Raw genomic sequence first — 22,907 nt, 5'->3', positions numbered from 1 at the left:
ATAAGACATACTCGTCTAATTACAGTATAATAGTATATGTTTAGGCGGAGGCGGGCATTCCACAAGACTGACACAAGTTCGGTCAGTCCGTCACTGATGGACGCCTGTTTCGCTGATGACTGGTGGGAACAATCCCCGCCTGTGTGGCGTGTGTTTGTTTGCATAGGTTAATGCAGCAAGCTTGAGTAGACTGCATTAATGATAAATGTATTATGTATGCACCAAAGCGACTACAGAGCATGTATTAGAATCATGTGTTAAGTGCAGTCAGCCTGGCAAGACAACAACTAATTAATGAGGTAAGAGGTCTGAAAGTAGCTTTTTTACAGATAAATCCTTGGAAAATTAAGTTTTAAATGTCAATGTTTAAGTTTGAAAAGAGTTGGGTTAGAAGGTTGTGAAATAGTATTCTGCAGCCCCACATTCCATTTCAGAAGGTGGCGGTAATGCACCCAAAGATGTTTGCCAACTGCCAAAATGCAGAAGAAGAAGAAAAAAAAGAACAACAACAATTCAAAGGAAAAGTGTTGACTGCTAGTCCTGGCAACTTTGTTTCGGTTTCCAGTTGCACAAGAATTTATTGGAAAGCACGGTAATCCACCAGGGCTGTACCGCTGGCAAAATTGCAACACAGGATTCTTGTTCAGGTACGAAAAACTTCAAAGTCAAACATTTTGGCATTTTAGGAGTTCAAATGGCAGCAGGCAGCCACCAGCAGCGTGCCTCCGCTGTACTTAACAGTTCGATAGATTGGCAAATAGTGTCGGCTATGTGAAATGTAGGTGAGTGTGTTTATGTAAAAGCTCTTTGACCAGTGAAATGTGGATAAACTGATACATATCTGATCCGCTTTATCCTCACAAGGGTCCCGGGGACTGCTGTAGCCGACCCCAGCTGTCTTCAGTCAGTAGGCGGGTCGCACCCTGAACCAGTTGCCAGCCAACCGCAGGACACACGCAGACGAACAACCATCCGCGCTCACACTCACACTTCAGGACAATTTAGAGCGGTCAATAAGCCTGCCATGCATGTTCTTGGAATGTGGGAGGAAACCAGAGTACCCGGAGAAAACCCATGCAGGCACGGGGAGAGTATGCAAACTCCACACAGGAAGGCTGCAGCTGGAATCAAACCCAGTACCTCTGCACTGTGAGGTCGACGCGCTAACCACTGGACCACTCTAACAATCCCACCGAGGCTCGGGTATGCCATCAATATGTCAAATGACTAAAATTGGCCTTATATGTAGCCGGCGTTCTTTCGGGATCACGGTGCAACCCGACTTGGCCACAGAGTCATTTAGCTTCTATTTGGAAGCTATTTTTTTTAACTCGGGCCCTATTTGGACTGTGCACATCTTCACATGAGACTGTCTCTGTGGAATCATATGATCCAGAAACAAAACGTCCCCATTTCAGTCTCTTAATAAAGTAATTACGTTTCAGGAGCCGCTGCAGCCCAGCAGCCAATGTCTGTCTCCTATGTGACGCTGCAAATGGCTCGCTGGCCCTTAAACCATACAATGACCTTTAAAAGACGACGATGCTACGTAGATGTGGACAAAAACAGATTATTCATGAGACAAGAGATCCAAATTATAGATTTTGTTTGCAGGTATTTATATCTGGATTGTTTAAACAATTTACCAGCATATACAGCCTGCAGTCTGCTTTATTAGGTAAAACACATGCTGATGAGAGTTTAATCTTGAGATGGATGATGCAACCATTTGGTGCCTCAACATCACGAGAAAGCAAAACTTTGTCGTCCTCATCAGAATCACTCTGTCACCATGATGAGTCTCCTATGATGGGTTTCCTTCCATTTATACAATTTTTTCACTCTTTTGCAACAGGTGATTTTAACATGTCCTTCAATTCCTCTGTACAGTGGGTTTAATGTGCGGTTAAAACGTTTTGTTGTTTTTTGTTTTGGGTTTTTTTCCATTGTAATTTTCCATTCAATTTACAGTGAAGCTTTGAGTTACCAGTGACCTGACTTAGGTTGTTTTTTTTTTTCCCCCTCGAGATACAAACCTTCAAATTTTTGCTTTGACTTTGGTGCGCAATCTTGCGATACGAGCACTGTAGGATGACGATGTCAGAGAGAATCAGTAAATAATTGTCAAAAAGAGGCTTCAAGCTGTTTATTGCCACTCTGAGTTCAACTTTACTGTCAAATTACTTTGTAATCACAAAACAAATCAAACTACACTTTGTGTATTTCAAACAAAGCAGCTATGATTTAAGAGGTACCAACTTATTCAAAAAACTCAAAACAAGAACAAACATCAAGCAAAGAAGTGTATCTATCAAAGGCGTTAATCTGTGGAATAATCTCGAAACGGACCTGAAAATGAGTAAATCGCTTGCTGAGTTCAAAAACAAATTCAAAAAAATAGTACAAACAACCTACATCAATCAGAGTTAAAATGATAAATTCAAAACATTAAATATAATGATAAATCAGAACTAAGTTGATAAATAGAGAAAGGTATATAAATATCCATTATGAATACAAGAGAAAATTGACACAAGAGTGTCAGGGTGTGGAAGTATATAATCCCGATACAAACCAAAAGTTGTAAAAATATCACGGTTAAGGGTAAAGTATGAGCCTTAATGGAGACTTCTTTCTTCTTACTTTTTTCTTTTCTGATTGATATAAAAATGATTTATTAGATACAATCACATAACGGGGTAGGACTAGATAAGTTTTTTACTTCTTCCTACTCCCTTGAACATAACTGTGTTGTATGAAGATTGATTTCTTTCTTTTTTTATCTACCTTATTTTCTGTCAAATTATTACTGTATATATGTTTTATGTTCAATAAACAAACCAAACCAAACCAAACCAAACATAACCTTTTGTCCGCTAGCTTAATGCTGATTCCAATAGACATGGTTCGCATCTATAGTGTGTGTTGTAAGCCAATCGATATTTGTAAAACAAATGGTGTAGCAACCCATGTAGACAGACAATATAAGTACTCACAATCGTCCTGTGGATACATTTCTATCTGCACAATTTTAATGGAAAATCTTAATTTTGATGGGGGCGAAATCGGGAAATCTCAAAAGCACCTAATAGTTGGCCATGTTACCTGCTTAATGTGATTTTTGGATTTGCAACTAGATATTGACTTAGAAATACACACAATAAGGTTATTTTTCAAAATCCTCCAGCCCTTTCAGAAACTAACATGGTGGGTGGATAAATTGTGGGAAACGCATCAAGAAACGGACACAAATTGGGTTAATCCACTGAAATTCAAATGACAGTCTCGTTAGTGCCTCCAGAGCAAGAGGCGGAAACAGACGGGGGTCATTTTTTTGTGGGGGCTTACCTGCCAACTTCTTGCAGTTGTGTGTGAGCGAGAGAGCCTGAGCACACAATCCCAACTGCAACAGGAACTGACGTTAGCTGCGTGACAGCGTTGCACTCTCTCTCGCTCTCTCATCTGATTCAAGGGGGGGGGGGGGGTTCCTCTTGCCTGTGTGGAGAGGAGAATGCACTCACACACACTCTGTTTCCACTTACGCAGAATCTAGGAGGAGAAGCGGAAGAAGCCTTCTGACGACCACCGCCGCAGCTACGGTTGCTGTGGCAACAGCCTCCCCCCAACCTCCACTTTCTCCCGCCCTCTGATTTATGTTTACATAGCTTAAGTAAAGGATGAAAACAAAAACAACAGCGCTCATTTGCACGGAGAGAAATATCCTGACGGTTTGTGGTCACCAACTGTTGCTTCTGCGGCCCGCGATAAATGGCACGGTGAGCAGTGTGAGGGACACAGAACGATGCAGTGCGCGTGTACGTGTGTGTCCAGGGAAGGAGGTGATCGTTGCTCTTGATGGTCACTTGCCCTCTTTGCTAATGCCATTGAGGCCTGCTGCACTTTGATAAGACATACTACCGTAGCCTTATAGCAGCAGCTGAATACTCTGATCAATAGAGATGCTTGGAGACACACACAGCAGGTAGACACACACACACAGGTAAGTATTCTCGAGTGTATACACATACATACAGGTACATATTTTATATATACAGTATATATATATATACAGTATATATATATATATATATATATATATATATATATATATAAAACGGTCTTAATTATCCAAAATTAGGAGTTTGATTTCAATCAGAGGATGAATTAGAAGGAAAAAAAACGTGAGGAGAGTGAAGGAAATTGAAGCAGAGAAGAGCTTTCCTCTCCCCGGTTTCCTCGGGAGACGGAGTGGGCAGAAGGCCTCCGCCGTTCTTCAGGTCCTGTAAATCGTACACTGCAATCATTGCACTGTCAGCCTGCCCTCACTCCCTGGTGTGTTTAGTTTCTTGACATGGAGACTTCTTGTCTTACGCTAATCGCTGTCATGTCGCCTGCAAATCCACAGCGACACTACAAGACCCACCTTAATGAAGTGGCTTTTATTTATTTAACCTTTATTTATCAAGGCAAGACCGATTCTCTTTTGCAAAGGCGACCAGGCAATTGAGGAAAACAATCAGAATCAGAATCATCTTTATTGGCCAAGTATGTAGAACACACAAGGAATTTGTCTCCGGTATAACACGCTGCATTAGTATCATCATAAACAAGGACATGACAAATAGGTATGGAAGGACATTTCGTAATGTAAGTGAACCGTAGTGCGGTGATAAAAGATAGGATAAAAGCTAATACAAATAAATGTATGCTTTTTAAAAACAATTGGGGCAAAAATAACCCAAGTTATGGCTCCAAAAGCGAGGTTTGACACAACTATTCATTTCACTTTTAAAATTGGGGCAAATGAATAGATTACAAAGCAACTCAATTTTGGTGTTGTTTCATCCATCCATCCATTTTCAACATCATCTATCATGAAGAGGGTCGTGGGAGTTGCTGGAGACTATCCCAGCTGATTTCGAGCAAAAGGCTTGAATAACTCCTGAACTGGTCACCAGTCAATCACAGGGCAAATATAGAGACGAACAACCATACACACCCACATTCACACCGTTACTGAGTGGGAACCGATCCCACGCTGCCCGCATATAAGTCAGGCAAGTGTACCACTACACCTAACTTTGTTTCATACAAAATAACCAGTTTTGTGTTGCTTCGTTAAAAAAAAAAGTTTTTTGGGTTATTCATATGAACCAACTTTTCGGGTTAGTCATTTAACCCCAAAGACCCATTGGCAGTTAGTCCTGTTTTTGACCCAAAATTTAGTTATTTTTCTGTTTTTATAATGTACAGTATTCCACAAACTCACCAAAAGCACATGCCCATGGATGAGGCGTGCATATACAGCACAGTGGATAGATGATGCTCAAAAGCTTTGGCAAATAATTTAAGAATTCAACAGAAACATCCAAAAAGGTCCAATAGTACTTTGACCTGAATACAGAAACCAAACGAAAACAGAAATGAAAAAGCTTGACATAAGCTGACATCCTTGAACACAGTTTTTACTTTTCAAAAAGTGTTTGTACAGTAATGGGCTTTCTTTTGTGTTTGTAGACTTTCATGTGGGTAACAGCGATAATAAACCAGAGAGAACAACTCCAAAAGAACAAGTACAACATAACTTGGTTAAGGTTTGCTTCCCACACCGTTGTTCCTTTTTGCTAATAGCACATTTCCACGAGTCTTGCCTTGTTTCTCATTGTGTTTTAGTGCCAGTTTTGGTTTGTTACTTTGAATCTTGTTTTTGTGTGTGTGTGTGGGGGGGGGGGGCTTTGCAAATGTAGTATTTTTGATCAATATAAAGAGCCCTCTTACTTTTTATGCTTTGTTTTATAAATTTTTTGAGGTTTACTCCTGCACACCAGTCTTGCCTCCGTGCTTGCCTGCACTTGGGGTCACCACCCTCCACTAAGCAAACTTCACTCCATGACTCTCCATGCTTTGTTCTCCAGCCACCGTTACATTTGCATTTTAGAAATATGATTAAGTATTACTGTAAAACAATAATGCATTTGTATAGCCGTCCAGCAGGACACCTTGCTAAGGCTTAAAACCCAGAAACTTTTTAGAATTGTTGTTTTATTTTGCAACATTGCTGTGATATTTACCTGAAATTAAATTTTTGAAAAAAACGATCGTCGGCCTCTCGTATATATAGGTTGTTCAACCCTGCACACGGCAAAACAGTTCGGTAGCTTTCGGTGAGCCGAGAGTCGGGGTTTAGTATAATGCAAATTGATCAGGAAGTGAGCCAGCAGCTTTCTATCAACCATTCCTAGCCACAATCTGTCTTGGTCTGTAAAGACTCTTCTACCCTTATGGGTTCAATGAGTCGAGGTCCTTCATGGTTCCCATGCCAAGTCGTGACAGACTGAGGACATTTTTCCATCAAGAGACTAATTGACTACAATTAGCTGGTTCGTAGTCCGTAATCTGCACTGCCTCTCACCCAAAAGTCAGTTGAGATAGGCTTCATTTTACCCGCAACCACATTGATGGCAAGCGCTGTAGAAAATGGATAAATGAACACTAATAAACACTTCTTCAACAGCTTTAAAACAACAAATACGCCCCCCCCCCATGCATTCAACAGATGCCACTATTGTGCACCGCACGCAAGAAAAAGGCTCCGTCAATTTCAGTAACAGTGAGCAAATCAACTCGTCAAGTCGAGCCTATTCGGACTTGATGGCAACAGCAGCAGGCGCCCACTGGCTCACATCTCATTTTTAAACACATTTACACTCATGAAACACACACATTAAACAAATCGCACACACACTCACTGCTCATTTGGATGATTTCTTGCCCTTAAGCTTAATGGTCATTGATTAAGCTCATGCATAATTACAGTGGTGGAACTGCTGAGGTATTAAATACTGCAATCACAGTGTCATGGACCTCGGGTTCTTGCTTTGATCATATTTTCCACGTTGGTGTGTGATTATGCGAAGAATTAACTGCAATGTTTGTTCCTTTACACTGGAATTACAATGCAGGGAAAGGGTTTGTCATAGAGATGCAAAATGCTTAAGAAATACAAGTATTTCTGTTGCGGGCGGGATATTTGCAGGTGTTTATTCGAGGGGGAAGTGGGATTCACACATGGCTTTTTAGAGTTGTTATTTTCATGCATTCATAAGTACGTTGAAACTCCTCTACAACGAAATTGTTTGCAACAAGAACTTTTTCACAACAGGGGACTTTTCACTGTAGCAAATTTGGTCTCAGACGTAAACACGAACACATTCAAAAAACTTATATGTCTACTTTTTATTTTTAATCCACTCGTGCATAAGTATGGCCATACACTTCAATATGGCCATACACTTCATACCACAGTTCAAAGCAAGTATGGCGAAGAGACTTTTATCGTAGCTTTTATGCTTGCGCACAAATGGAATAAGCTGCCAACAGAAGTCAGCCCCGAGTTTAAAGGCTTTTAAAGCTAAATTAAAAACGTTGCCTCCCCCCTGGCCCAATCCCTTTGATTCAGGTCTTTTAAACATTTTAAATGTATTTTCGCAACACGGTCTTTTAGTGATTTTAGAAACGTACTTGTTTCTTGTGTATGTCTTGAAGTAATGTTTTTAAATGCTGTCAATGCGCATTGCTTTTGTCATTTTGGTCAGGTAGTTTTGCTTTGTCCGCTTTGCTTCTGAATGCTGATAGCTGTTCGTAACAGCTTGTGTGAAGCACATTGAGTTGCCTTGTGGTTGGAATATGCCACATAAATAAGGCTGTCTTGCCTTGGCTTTAAAAGAGCTAATAAAGTTTTCATGATGGTGCGGAAAGGACTGCGTTCGACCTTCGAAGTTCCTCTTTAAAACGCAAAGCTTAGATTATAAGTTTATAATAAACTGTGTTTGCTGTTATAAGCCACAGTGTCACAAATCTTTTATCAAAACTAACCAGAGTAAATCTCATTCTACTTTAGAGAGAGAAAAAAAAACCAGTCTGTGTATGACGCAATAAGTCTCGTCAGCGAGTACATGAACTGGGGAAGGAATTGAAATATTCATGAGGAGCATCTCAAGACTCAAAGCATCAAGCTGAAAGATGTCTACATGAGGATGAATGATGCGGGGGGATAATGAACCGCACTGTTGACAAAAACAACAGGTGCTCAGACAAAGAGACACAGAAGGGCTGAGGGAAACAGAGCCAAAAAGACTGATTGTATCAATTGTTTTGGGCGTTGAGCGAAAAAGTGATTGATGCTCAAAGAGTTGGATTTTTGAAAGTAATTGGAAACCCTCGCAGCTTGTTAGTGCAGAATGGTAATTAATATCAAATTGGTTGACAAAGCAGAAACCATTCGCTTTGTGCAAAACTGACTGTGGACAAAGTGATGAGTGGACATTTTAATACAACCACATTTCCATGGAACTGTTCGTGTGTTTCTGAGACGAATGACACTAACGATGAAGCATTTTTGTGTAGTAGTAAAAAAAATTAATAATAATAATAATAAAAGTATCCCGGCAGCAGCCTATGGGCAAAATAAAGGCTAGATTTCCAGTTGTAAAGTCTTCATGGCCACATGGCTTCACTGGAGGAAAACATCAGGCATTCCTTCTCTCATCAATGACCTCCCCTGAAGACTGAAGGTATGCCTAATAATGCTTATAATGAATGCAGCGCCACACACAGAGGTAAATCAAAGGGAAATCCCGGGCTGTAAGATCAAGACTATGCTTGGCTTTTACGTTTTTGTACATTCATACAGCTGCACTGAAATGATTTGTTGTGCATCCATCTATCAATTTTGTGTCGCGCTTGTCCTCGTTAGTCATTGACAGCTATCAATGTGAGGGTGTTTCAGGGGATAGGCTTGAAAGAGGGTGTTTTGGTGTGCATTAGCCTTGTTTGTATTGAGTCCCACTCTGCCCCTATGTCGTATGGCGTTGCACAGGGTTCTATTTTGGAGCTCTTGCTGTTTTCACTGTATTTGCTGCCCTTAGTTTCCATCTTAAGAAAACATGGTGCTTCCTTCCACTGCTATGTGGATAGCAATCTGATATATGTTATATATGGCATAAATGATTTAAAAAATACAGAAATCGTATGCATTTTGAACATGGATGTTTTGCCTAATATTATCAACATAACATAGCAGATAGATTTTCTTTGCAATTTTATATGGGGAATTAGCATTGCTCACAGTGCAATTCATAATTGAGTATCTGTAAATATTTTTTCACCATCCAAACTTCCAAAGCCCTTTCTCAGTCTTGTTTCTGTTAATGTGAGGAGTCACAAAAACAAAATATGTGGACGTCAAATCACTGCTCTGCTTGTGGTGTTTTGGCTGAAATCAATCAACGTTCTTTACCGCTGGTCACTAATTGACAGGAAATTGTAGAATCAAACTTTGTGGTGAAACAGAATGCACCTCCTCTTAATTTTGGTCGGTTCTGTGTTCACGCTGACATTGGCTGTGAAATTGATGGATGGGGTCTGACCTTTAAAGCCCCACTTTCAAATCTTTTGATGCCTATGATGTACTTTGGTGTTATTTGCGAAATGCGAGCTTTATACCTGACAATGTGCTGGAACGGGGTGCCTTTAGGGACAGCAGGATCCTCTGTAGCCATCTTGAGCTATCTTGGTTCCATATTCTTCCTCTTGTTTCCCACAGACATGTGATCCCTTGGAATATGGAAACATTTTCCATTGTTGTGGTTAGGAATAAATCCGCACCCCTGCAGTTTTGTAGCTCAGCTGTATGAGATGACAGAAAGACAAGAGCAATTTAAAACAGAAATTAGGGATATTCTGCAATTTATTTTAATTCAGATGATTCCCATTTTCTCGCTCAGTTAATTCCAAGTATCGTGCGAATTCTACAGTGTGTATGTGAGTGGGGAACAATTTAGCCATCCTCCTGGGTTTCCTTTAATATTTGCTTAGAAGCAGCACAGCGCATCCTCTGACATGAATAGTCCTCGTTATCGCCTTCTGTCTCCCGTACGAGCAAGCGTAACATTTTTGCACTTTTGGCTAAAAATAAGTCTGCTTCCAAGAGGTGCTGGCCATTTTAATTAACTCCAATCCCAGGTGCGCCGTAACAGCTAAATGGAAATTCAAAAACAGCTCATACAACACTTTGTATCGCGTCTATTGACTTTAGCGCAGTTCCGCTAGTTGACATGTTTATATCCGCTTTTAATCCTTTGCATTTCTTCTGTCAAACATGCAAATCCGTCCAAGTTTCCATTTTTGTCACGCCCTTTTCCTTTCTGGTGTCGAGACGTAATCCCGAGCTGCAGTACTAATAGCATTAGCATAGCATATCCAATCCTTTTATGTGGCACTCCGACTGAGAGTCGACAGATCGGAGTCACACTCTTCCTGACAACACTACATTTCCCATGATGCACTACGCCTACAATATGTTTTCATGCAACAAATTTGACGTAAATTGAATTTCGAAACATTTTAAAAGACTTTTGTGAAAATATAATATATAAATCTATGATATGCTTTGGTCAAAAAATATGATCACAAATTACAAACTTTTCAGCCTATTTTGAAAAATAGGCTTCAAATCAGCCTGTCGCGAGGTGACTATCCTATTTTATGCAAATGAGCCGCTGTTCACCAGGCTGCAATGAAGTTGAAATGCCCTTCAAGTCAAAATAAATGTGTCTTGTAAATTTGACACAACACAGCGTAGTGTTGATAACAACTGTGCCAAATTTGAATGCTTGAAAACAAAAACATCACCAGGTCTACCAACTGAGACTTCAAAACAGTGAAAAATCATGCGCTTCTTTCCTCTCTCAAACACTGTGAGCATGTTTGATGAATGTACTGAAACCACGCCCTATTTAATTGTCAATATCAATCAAACATAAAAAATACCATCACGGATGCGATTTTGTCTAGCATTTTTTTATGCCTATACTGTACATAAATCCATGCATTAGCCAGAAAAATAATGTTCGATTAAACCCTCCAGTGGCTAAAATATATTTTTCCCTTGAACATACAGTAGCTGATGTTTGAACTACCATAACCACTACTTTTTAATTAAAAATTGTCTTTCTCGTACGTTCTGAAGCTGCTGCACCTTCACTCCAGTCTCTGTTCGGCAGACCTCACATTTTCAACACCGCCAATGTAAAATCCCACCAAAGGTCAATAACATACGCGACGTAATCTGACTGAAATTGGAGCAATTTCCTTGACTGAAGAAGAACTCTTTCTAGCCTCCAATCACTGGAGACAAAGTGTTACATGTTAATGTGAATATGCATAATTCATGAAGGTATGTAATGCCTCAGGTAAGAAAGGTAAAGCTACGCTCGATGGCCACAACACTGCACCATCGAATGAGATCGCATACAAGAACAGTATGAAGTCTTTATTCAGATCATAACGCTCAGCTATCACCGACACTGCCGGACGATGATGTTGCAGTCAAATTTCTTACCACAATCATAAACCGATGATTGAAATAATACCTCTGTGACAGTTTCAATCAGAACTGAGGACAGAGTGGATCTCATTAGATTGCACGGGTGGACCTAAAGGGTCTTGTGAATCATAATGACACTTCTGTATCCATTTCCAGTGAATGAGCTTGGGAGAAGAATATCTAGATTTACTACATGTACTTGTGTCAAAGCCATGTTACCTTCCAAGGCATCCAAAGACAACCGAGCCAAGTCTCGGTGGGCTTCCTTCCAGGCTCAGTTTGCCAGCCCGCCAGCTGCCCAACGTCTTTTCTCAGCTCTGACCTGTTGCAGCGTGTGAGTCACGGCTTGAGAGGAAACAGCTTCTACCATCCCGAGTCAATATTTGTATTTTGCTGTTTGTGTCTGACAGAATGAGAGAGAGGAATAAGGAGAGAAGAGGGGCGGGGGGGGGGGGGGGTGCACAAAAGCAGTTGTCAGGCAGAGCCTAATGATTCTAGATGAAAGCCGACTGTCGAAGATAAGTCAATTCTTTGCTCTGCTAGTTTTGCTTCTCAGTTTAATGATTTGGCTCCAGACGACTAATGCTAACGCCTGTTGCCGTATTTTGGTAATATGGCCCTTGTCTTTTGTTTCCCGGGCATGCATGCGCAGAATGTTATACTTGGCCTGCGCTGTACCCGGAATGACATCACCCAGACGTTTAATTTAAGAGTGCTTACGCCGCGCGTGAGCCTCCATCCGTGCTAGTGTAAACACAGGAAGGCAAGTGCACACTCTTACCTGTGTGCATTGTTGACACAGAAGACAGGGGCTCCTGTGCAATAACGCAGGATAACTTTCTTCCACTGGGGGAGGCTGATGAGGATTGGATGGGAAGGGAGAGGTGGAGTGTGTGCACACAAGGGAGCGCAAGATGCATGACTCTGGCTCAGGGATACTGTAAAGCTGTTCGCAGAGGCAGCGGGTCATTGAAAAAAGCTTAACGGGTCGGTGCGCTGCCAGCAGCAAAGGAAGCTGCGGGGGGCTGGAGAATAAAAGTAAAGGGATTCACATGAAGAGAAATCTCAGGAGTGGGGTTTTACACCCCGAGTCAAAGACTGTAGTTGGGGCAGCTTCCGTCTCGGACTGGATTAAAGTCTTCTTGTACCGCTTCTGCCATGTTTGTTTCAACTCCAGACGAGATCAGCAGAACATCCGTACAACTTATGGACATCTGCACAATCACATGAGATCCAGAACAACATCATGGATTTTCAAAAGCTTTTGTCTACAGGTGAGCTGACCGGTCGATAGGCTACATGCTGGAATCAGAATTCAATACAAAGTGTTCCTGAAGCGTTTGCTTAGTTCACTGCTTAAGAGGAGGTGAGAGGTGCGGCGGGAAAACTCATGACTGCTTCACCATGCTCATCCTTAAGTTCCTGGTTGAGAAGAACATCGCCGTGCTGGAGCAACTTCCCCACCTAGGCGACCCGTTTCCCAAGCTCAAGTGGACCTATTTCAAAAACATGGTCGACATCAAAATGGCAATGATCACGAGACAGCATAAGATCCAAGGAAGAATCTTTCCAGGACTGCATGAAGACCAACAGAGAAGGCCAACAAAGTGCTTTTAGGTTAACACTTCATGTCAATTCTGATTGTATTTGATTTTTTTTTTTTAAAGTAACGATACAATTCAGATTTTTTTTCAAATCCAACCCAAGCCTCTTATATAAAAAGATATAAATTGGAAATGTATCTGATGCGTCTGCAATGTAGATGCTCAGCCACGCAGACGGTTCAATTGTGGCGTATCAATGGCAGGACATCATCTTTGGTTGCAGACTCCGGCAAATGGCTTTAACAGGGGGCAATTGGATCATTTCTGCATTGCCCCTTATGTTATAAACAGATAAGTGAGGAACTTGGAAGTTGGAAATAAGTTGAGCCCCTGCACGCGGGGCCATAACCGCTTCCACAAATACCGCACCACGTCATTTCGTTTTGTGCACATGCATGTCACTTGCAATCATGTTTACATGATCATGTTTGTCACTTCATCGATGTATTTCGTTCGTATTAGAAGTCACATTTGATTTTGGAAGTGAACGTCTACATATAAAGATCGTGTTTAAAGAAAAAAAAAACCTTGGTCATGGGCATTACAGTACTTTGAAGGGGAAAACCTGTAGTTTAGATTTAAAGTACCTCTTGTTTATCAAGATTTGTGACACCAGTCCTGGAAGTTTCTGATACACCTCATATGAACAAGAAAGCTTTCAGGCTTACCACCTATGAAGATTTAGAGTTGCAATTGCAAGTCCGTATCGCTAGGCTCTCGCACGGGCACAACATGAGGTCTCCACCAAGGAGGGCCTGAGCCGAGATTAGAAAACAGAAGCTCTTGACTGTGAGGCAGACATGCAGAGCGCTCCTCCCCATCATGCCCTCAGACGTCTCTAAGAGAATTGTAGATTTTATGAAGAAAGAGAAAGGAAATTTAAGCATCACAGAAGCAATATTAACAAATCAAACTGTGAATCACAAATGTATTTGATCATTTGTCATTTATCCAAAAAGAGACCCTCCAAGTGCTATTATGGGGACGGTTTTCATTCTGGCAGCTCTCAACATGTTGCCGTTTTGAACAGGAATGAAAACATTCAAATTGAATTCACTTTTGATGCAAATATTGACCGGCTTGCTCGGTTTCTCAAAGATGTCGGAAATTAATTGTGTCCCCTTAACCACTAAATTCAACTTTTCTATTCAGAGATGCAAGTAAATAATTTGAATTTGGCATCTTAATCAAGAAATAATGTGCTTGAATGTTTTTCCAGTTGAAAATGCAAGCATCGTTAATTTTAGCTTCGATTCACAATGTAGTAATCATTCAAGACACCAAATGACCAAATTCAGGGCAACTGCAGCATCAACCTTACCTTGGGTTCATACATATTTTAAGCACCATATTTTATACATTATGCAAAAACTACCAGAGCAAAACAACAAAAACTTAAAACATTTGCATAAGGCAGCCTCCAGAAAGTGTAAGTGAATATAAAAGGACTAATATTGAGAGTTATAATAACATAAATACTGTCTTGGCAGGCTACATCAGTTCTGTTGATGTTCGGCTCTTCAGATAGCGTTCCAGACAGCTCTCCGTATTATATTAAACACTATTCAATTATTAAAAGCCCGCTGACTGGACATGGCAGCCTTTGGAATAGACAGTCTCTGTTTGGGGTTGTCAGCTCTTTCATGTTTCTCTTCCCTTTCCATACAGCGCTCCTCTGCTACAACTTCATGTGTTGGAAGAAGTTGCGCAAAAAAATTGTTTTAATGCAAGCAAAGCCACTTTTTCAACAATTTATTTAAGAATAGTGGATTTTATTCTATATTCGTATTTTTTTTGAATACCTTTTTTGGTAAACCGCTTGAAAATAGTTACTTTGTTATTTGTGTGTGTTTTATTGGAAGAGAAGGCAAAGATTTGTTCTATATATTGTTGATATTTTGCAGTTAATATGAATAAATCATTTCATAACAGCTTTCTGTTTAAGGTGGTAAGGCAAGTAGTAAAGGATTTTTCAAGATTTTGAGGTGGCCGAAGGCCCCGTATCTCACGAGACGAGTTCTACTCCTGCACTGAACGGCAGCCGAATCCCATCTCTATATTCCGAACTAAAACGAGAGCACACACATTTTTAAAAGAGTTACTCGAGATTCATTAATGTGATATCTTCATAAATCAGATCGTGAGGCAAAACAGAAAGTCGAAGAAATTATTGTTGCTTCTAAAGCGGCATTATCTTTATTCACCACTGGGTTTTGAAGATAATATATTTTACTGTTTTAGTCTTAAATACTTTGAATCTTTGCACATTAAAAAAAACAAACTATCATACGGGTCAAATGTTATATTTGGCGCATGCCGCAGGCCGCTTAAAAATGCATGGCGGTCTGCCAATGCCCCCCGGGCCATAGTTTGGACAACACAGGTTTCCTTATCACTTTGGAGTCATTCTTAGCAACCTGGCACTGTTTTGTATATCATTTGCAAAAGAGACCCCGCCCCACCCCAAAGTATCATGTCCATCCATTTTTTTTTTTTGGATTGAATTAATATCCTTAATATCACCTGTGAGCATGGCTATCTTTAAAAATAACACAATAGATTCAGCAAATAACGTGATGGCACCAGAGGCATCATTGAAGTCGGTATGCTTCATCCTCTGCAGACCATTGATGTCTGCGCAAACATTAATGGCAATCCATCCTGTGGAGATAAATATACGACCAAACATAGCCATCCGCAGTCACACCGATATAGCATAACTGGAATACCAATAAAAGATTACGCCTGAAGTTACAAATGCAAATAAAAAGAAGTGCGGCAAAGAAAATGATGAAAATCTGCTCCGGGTTTATTGTAAATGTGTCTCCGATATGTGCGAAAATCCAATTTTGGTCAACGCCACCTTGACCAGCGAGCTTATGTTCACAAAGCATAAGTCAAGGACGGTGAGCCAGTCTGTCAATATGAGCCTCGTCTAATCCAATCCGCGGAGGTGAAATGGTAGCCGCGGCGAGACATGCGAAGTGCAGTCATGTCACAGGCTGAGACCTCCAACTCTACGAAGAGAGGAAATGAAAGAGGCGAGGAGGTGCAATGCCCCTGATAGGGGAACAGGAGGAGTGCAATTGTGTCATTTGGGTTAATTATTTGACTCCAGGACAAGTAGCAATATGTATCTTTTCAATGGACAAAAATGTTACAGGTATCAAGGAGTTTAGTAAGACATTACACTCTAAAGTTACAACCATGTCGCCTACTTCTCGCCAGGTGATGTTAAAAAAAAAAAAAAAGTCCAGACGTTGGTATCGTAACGAGGTGAAGGCAAAGCCAACGGATGGAAAATACACATCCTTGCCTTGATTCAAGAAACCGTTTAGAGAGACATCAAAAATGGAGCTCCCCGAGCGTCCCTTCTTTTGTTACAAGCCAGCAGACAGAAACGCATTCCTGCGGGAGAGTTATTTAGGAGAACAGTCAAGCACTTCGACTATGGCTAGCGAAAAGAGACTTTATCCTTTGCTGCCAACCCACACACAAAATGAGGGAGTTTAAGACCACACAATTCATTGTCTGTACCGCTAACCTTGACAAGCTCATACAGAAGGAGAGCACTGGCTTTCACGTGAGGTACAATCTGGTGCAAAGAAATTCTGCCTGTTTGCCATTCTGCAAAGAAAGTAATCCTAACGATGTTGCGTGGATGCCGACTTGAAAATTCATTGACTTCCCACAGCTCTGTATTGTGCGTACATAAACCATAGCCTCAGATTTATTCAGTAATATTTAATAGTTTTACCAGCACACACTAAACACTGAGTCATCTCTAGATCAATCAAATGGTACAATTGTAGTGACAAATGTGCTCAACCAGAGGTTTAGATCACCCAGAGAGTATGGTGAGGAACCCTGATGACCAGTTACTAGAAATAGCATTTGTGCGATCTTTTCCTCAATACAGTTTTGGAGCTTCTGCATGATCTAGGAACCAGTCACAAGAAGGAGTGATGCGATGTCATTCGTGACAAAACTCTTTTTAACTTTTTGGTTTTCCTTGCATCTGGGTCATTCAGCACATTTTTTTTGGGTGTGCTGGCCCAAGTTTTAAACGCAGTGTTACGCAGGATTGGCAAACACAGTCATACTTCAGTTTTGGACCATAATCCGTTCCAGAAAGCTGTCCGAAAACCGATTTGTTCGAAAACCAAAACCACGCTCTTAAAAAAAAAACTTTATTGAACATGTCTGTTCACAATTGAATGCTACACGAAGAAGCGTCACTTCCTCGTCTACCCGAGGAAGCGTCACTTCCTTGTGTAAGGAAGGTGAAAGGAGTCATGTGGCGCATTCAAGTGCGCTCAGTTTGTTCGAGAACCGATTTTCGGTCGTAATCCAAGGCATAAAAAACTCAAAATCTTTGGTCAAAAACCGATTTGGTCGAGAACAGAGAGTTTCGAACACCAAGGTTTGACTGTACTCTCCATCCACCTGACAACGCTTTCCACTATTTTTCCACCTGTTGGCAACATTGCCTGGTGGTATAAAATAGATGGTTTCTATAAGTGGTGGTATTAATCTTGATCCTACACAGCGTGGTCTGTTTTGACCCCAGGTTGTTTCTGTTATGTACCACGCAATTATGAAAAACACAACAGTGCCTGTGTATTAGGATTTAGTTTAACCATATCAGCCTGTTCTAAAATATGTACCACTTTCAGGTCTTTGTAAGATATAATGATACAGCAGCAATTTTCTCATTTCGAGTCCTGGCATGTTTGTAGCAAATAACGAATTAAACAATTGCTTTTGAATAATAAACACATTTCTCGATAAGATCTTATGATTTCCCCACTTATAGAAAATATAAGGCAGTTTGCAATGGAGTGAGCGTGTTAGCAGATAGCATCTTCACAGACAAAGGTAATGTGCTTGACTCGCTTTTCAAAATGGACTTGGCTATAGTATTTTCTAGTGTGTCATAGCCTGCTAGCTTGTGCAGATCATTATTTAAGTTAAAGTCCTAAAAAAGCCACTTTTGCAACATATCGTGTTTATTTGTGATACTTTAGTCAGTGGAATTGTCATGTTTTACTTCCATGGCATCTGCGGATGGCACCAAGATGCTGTGAATGGTTGTCTGGCATCTATGGTGTTTCCCATTATGTATTAGCATTAAATCTGACTTTAAGGCAAAGTTAAGTGGTTGTTTGAAGTACAAAGTTTGTTTGGTGTGTTAACGCCTGTTCAAATGAACAAGAGTACCATTAAAACAAACTACAGGGTACTTAGGTGAAAGCATCTTTACATCGTAGAAGTCACTTTACTGCTCCTAACACTATGATGTCATCAAGTCGAGACACTGAACAAGAGGGTCGTTATTTTCGAGTGCAGTTCTTTAAAACCTGCTCATCAAAAAGCCTCTATGTGGACTGCATCTGTGAGTGTGTGTGAGTGTGTGTGTGTGTTTTGGGGGAAACAACTGTACAGAGAACGTAAAAGTGCCACCTGCTGAAATGAATGGCAAGTGTGAGGAGAACACGACAGGCGAATGACACCCAGATGTCTGTGTTTGGAGCGCATCCGCGTCGTGCTAACACAGCTGCCAGTTTCAATGCGCAGAAAAACAAGCTACAAAGCATTGTGGAAAATCAGAGTGCACAGTCAAGCTACTGTTTTTCTTTAGAAGGCGGAAGGATCAATTCAGACAGCTGCTTGTTGCATTAAGAATAAAGAGCGGAATAAACCGATGTTACCTTGAGTTACGCTTTCGGCTCAAAAGAAAGCATCAAGTAAAGCTGTGACATGCTTTTTTTAAAAATAGATTATCACACACTTATTCCATTACACAGACACTATTCAGGTTTTGATCCAATTAAGTCGCTGTCTGAATCATGGAGGTAAAAGCTTTTTAACCGTGTCACCTTCCAGAAGTGGGACACTGAGGGCAAATGGGAGACCGCTTTTCAAAATGGGCCAGCATGTGACACTTATGTTTAATAGACTCCATTTTCATCCAACAAACTAACATTGTTCCACTTGTAGCCTTTTAGTTTTCTCACCGGAACAAGTTACCTCGTTTTCCTTGTCAGATAGAGTACAAATAGTTCATTATACAGTATAAGGAGGAATCTTATGTTGCTACTTTTCGTTTTCCGCATCTCTCTCGCGCTCTCACACACACACACACACGAGTATGAGGTAACTGTACAAGTTTACTTTTTTTTTCCATGTTGTGCCACGAAACGCTTCATTTTCTTTCCCGTTTTAAAAGCCAATTTTCTGCATGTAAATTCAGCATTTGAGATTATTTTCTGATTCAAATTCAACAATATGCTCACCATCAAGTCATTTAGTTCAAAGGTAATCATCACGTACTAAGCACACTTGTGGCGCGACGGCCGAGTTAGGTAACTGCTGCCCTCTGTAGTATTTCTTTGGTATCACACTCCCTCTTGAGTCGCAGTCAACTGTGGCAGGCCAAGAGGTGTGTTTAATATTTGTGGTTACTTATTCAGCTCCGTGAGAGGAGGAAGTACACCAGGCAAACTATAATCATCTAAAAAAATGTTTTGTATAAAATACAGTGGATTACAGTTTATACCTTATCAAATCAGTGCTGATTTTAAGTAACCTCTTTTGTTTTCACTATTAGAAATCAATCAGTCCAAAATCGTTTTAGGACTTGCCCTGGGGCCACAGGGTCAAAGTTGTGAGACTCTATATGAAAATATGAAATTGGGGCTTGTTATTGCTGCTGTTTTTGAAGAGAGGACAATTTTTCTCCTCAAAACTGAAAAATATTGCAAATACCTTTCATGTGTTTTTCAGGAGGTTTTTTTTCTGACGATCTGAACGTTTCTATACGTTTGAAAAACATAGCTAGCATAGATGACTAATCAACCATGGTTGGGATTTTGATTATTTTTTTTAAACTTAAGCACTGGCTTTGAATTTTTACTCACAGTTTGGCGAGTCTTTTGTTGTTGTTTTTAACACAAGTGTCAGTACTTGTACTTAAGTATAGAGTTCAAATACTTTGTTCCTGTTTTGTTAGATAAATTGTTAATATGTGTTTGTTACCTTTTTTTTTTTTTTACTCCGTACATCTTAACATATATTGGCACTTCCTACTTCAAGGGACAACAAACAAACATGCTAATAAACTATGTGGCGTTTCTACCTTCTGACCTCACCTCAGAAACAGATATACGAAGAAGAAATAAGACACTGGAGGTTCTTGAAAACATTGGAGTCAAACAGCGAAAAGTCAACATGTGAACTTTGCATCGACTATTAAATGTACATTACTGTCCCCTAGTTGTTGGTTTGACTCATAGTTCTGAAATTCAGGGTTCAAATCCTCGACCTTTCGGTGTGGAGTTTACATGTACTGTACTTTCGGTGCTTGCGTGCATTTTCTCTGGGTAATCCCGCTTGCTCCCATATTCTAAAAACATGCTAGGGTCCTTGAAGACTAAATTATCCAAAGGCGTGAATAGGAGTGTGAATGAATAGTTGTTTCTCAATGTGTGTCCATCCCACCCACCTTTGACCCAAAGGCAAGTGATGACAATAAGGACAAGCACTATAGGAAGTGGATGGATGGATAGATGTCTTAAAAGTATGTACTGTACTTTAATACTTTTTTTAAGATAACCAGTAGAGAGAACTCATTTGTACTCTGAAATGGTGTCTATGCCCATCCACCACCAGAGGGAACTCTCATGCTCTTTGAAATGGTGACTGAAAGGATTGTAATTGTCAAGGGCTTTTTCCACATGAATCATTTAATGCGACTGTGTATACTGCAGGTGTCTGCAAGATACCAATTGTGCATAAAGTGACAGCTATGTGACAAATGTCAAATATGTGAATATTTTTCCTTTAGGTTTTGGTTGAGACTGTATGAAAGGTTCTACTTGAACAATATGTTCAGCATAGAGGTTGAAATATGCAGTAGGGTACAAATATACTGCATTACAATCGGATAAGAGATCACTGTCTAATATTTTGGTTACCTCAACTAGTTACATGAGTTATCTGTAGTTTGAAAGTAACTAGGCTTGTTGCTTTTTTCCAACCTCTGATGACTGAGGACACAACATAAACAAATGTAAAGGACGGGGATGAACGAGTATCGATACCAGGGATCGGTTTCTAGCCAATACAAGCCTCATATTACGATACCAGCGACCGATACTTTAAAAAAAAAAAAAGACATTGAGCAAGTCCTCCTCGGCACTACTTTGTGCTATACTGTGGCAGACCGACACATGTCCACATTTTTGGGGGGGTCAAGTTAAATGAAATTTTAAATATCAAAAGTTGGTCTCGGAACTGTGTATCGTGAGAACTCAAAGAGTGAATGCTCATTCTGGTAACAGTCGGAAAAAAAGTGGGACTGAACATGCTTCGCAAAAGGAGAGAGGCAACCTCAACTGCGGTTGAGAAATCGAGCGATTGAGATCTTGGGGTTTTCGAGGTAAACCCCCACCCAAAAAAAACAACAACAAACAAACAGGTATTGCAGCCACATGGAGAAACTACAACCAAGGAGCACTTTGCTTTTAGACCAAACTGTTCCACCAGTGGCCTGTTGGTGGTCTCAAGGAGTATGAATGAGTGTTCAGATTCCCAGAGGAGGGAGAGGAGAAGAAGAGCCGTGTGCTTTCTTCACATGGGCAAACAGGAGGTCCATAGTTTTATTTCCTCACTGCTGCAGTCTACATGTGTTTAGTCATTCGATGCTAAAATTACAACTACGCGCCCATAGGGGCAACAGATTGGAGTTTTCTAACAGCCATTAGCGAGGAACCTCATGTGTGTCCCCATAATAATCACTGTAAAGAACAATTCTAATCTGTTTCCCATGTACTGTATTTTCCGCAGTATAAGTTGCTTCAGAGTAAAAGGCGCGCCTTCAATGAATGGCCTATTTTAAAACTGTTGTCATATAGACGGTGCACCGCATTATAAGGCGCATAGAATAGAAGCTACAATAATGGCTGAGGTTGCATTTTGCATCCACTGGATGGAGCGATGCTAAAAGGAATACAATACAGATTGATATCTACAGTGCTTTGACAACCTCTGCAGCGGTAACAATGCGCTTTACAGAACACTTAAAACATTACGTCAAAGAAATAAGAATATTGATGTATATATAAGGCGCACTGTCGACTTTTGAGAAAAATCAAATGCTTTTAGGTGCACCTTGGAGTGCAGAAAATACGATAGTCGTCTAACATTATTTTAATCAATTAATTTAGCAGCAGCTCTTGTTTCTCATCTTTCAGATAACTTTTTTTGGTCCATTGTAGTTACTTAAAAAGCTTAAATTGATCTGAAAAAAGTAAACTGATAAGGTCTATTTTTCTAGTTACCACTAGCTAATTTGACATATTTGGCAGTCATCATTATACTGGCCAAGTGATGATTTGAAGAGCTAAGGAAAATGCCTTTTGGAGCGGAGATGGAGCACTGTATAAACATGCCCGAAACTGGCTGACAAAGTAAACTCACATTGCCAAAGAGAATCTTTGCAGATAAGCTGCAAAACCGGTTTCGTCAGTGTGGAAATATCTCCAATCAGTTAGTAACAACATCAGACCATCCCACCTAATAAAGAACAATAAAGGAGTGGCAGACGTAGCCTACTGCACATTTGAAAAAGGATACTTGCACGCTGCAAACCTCCCCATCCCCACCATCGTCGCCCTCCATCACACTCTGCGTCTTCAAGCAAAAAAAGATCAACAGAGCGGCCGGGCCCGATCACGTTACGCACATCCCCGTTGTGGCAGTTATTGTAGCTTCGTCGCACTCTGTGTTATCTGCACAACTGTTGTTGATCACTGTTCCACACTACTGAGCACTTTCGGGAGCTCAAGGACTCTCTTCATCATTTCCCCAACTGTAATTGTATCATCATCGTTTGGAAAATTTCACTTTTCAAGCAG

At 40.5% G+C, this 22,907-nt stretch overlaps 1 protein-coding gene across 2 annotated transcripts in view; it reads right to left on the bottom strand.

The window, feature by feature from the left end:
* Positions 1 to 13,803, bottom strand: part of LOC147197438 (muscleblind-like protein 1) — an 83,306-nt gene extending 69,503 nt beyond the window's left edge. Inside the window, exons 1-5 of one of the 2 annotated variants that reach the window (XM_086125016.1) lie at positions 13,659 to 13,803; positions 12,168 to 12,882; positions 11,606 to 11,789; positions 9,505 to 9,687; positions 3,349 to 3,495 (exon numbers count right to left, since the gene is read on the bottom strand). The gene's annotated coding sequence lies outside the window, so the exon portion shown is untranslated. Of the gene's footprint in view, positions 1 to 3,348; positions 3,496 to 9,504; positions 9,688 to 11,605; positions 12,883 to 13,658 lie in introns of both variants that reach the window. The other variant, XM_086125017.1, reaches the window with a different exon arrangement.
* Positions 13,804 to 22,907: the final 9,104 nt, after the last annotated feature.

This window comes from Hippocampus guttulatus, chromosome 12 (assembly GCF_054856545.1).
Source record: "Hippocampus guttulatus isolate MCC_2025c chromosome 12, RoL_Hgut_1.0, whole genome shotgun sequence".
NCBI classification, from domain to species: domain Eukaryota; kingdom Metazoa; phylum Chordata; class Actinopteri; order Syngnathiformes; family Syngnathidae; genus Hippocampus; species Hippocampus guttulatus.
The sequence above is the reverse complement of the archived record's forward strand: the minus strand, read 5'-3'. Positions and strand labels throughout refer to the sequence as shown.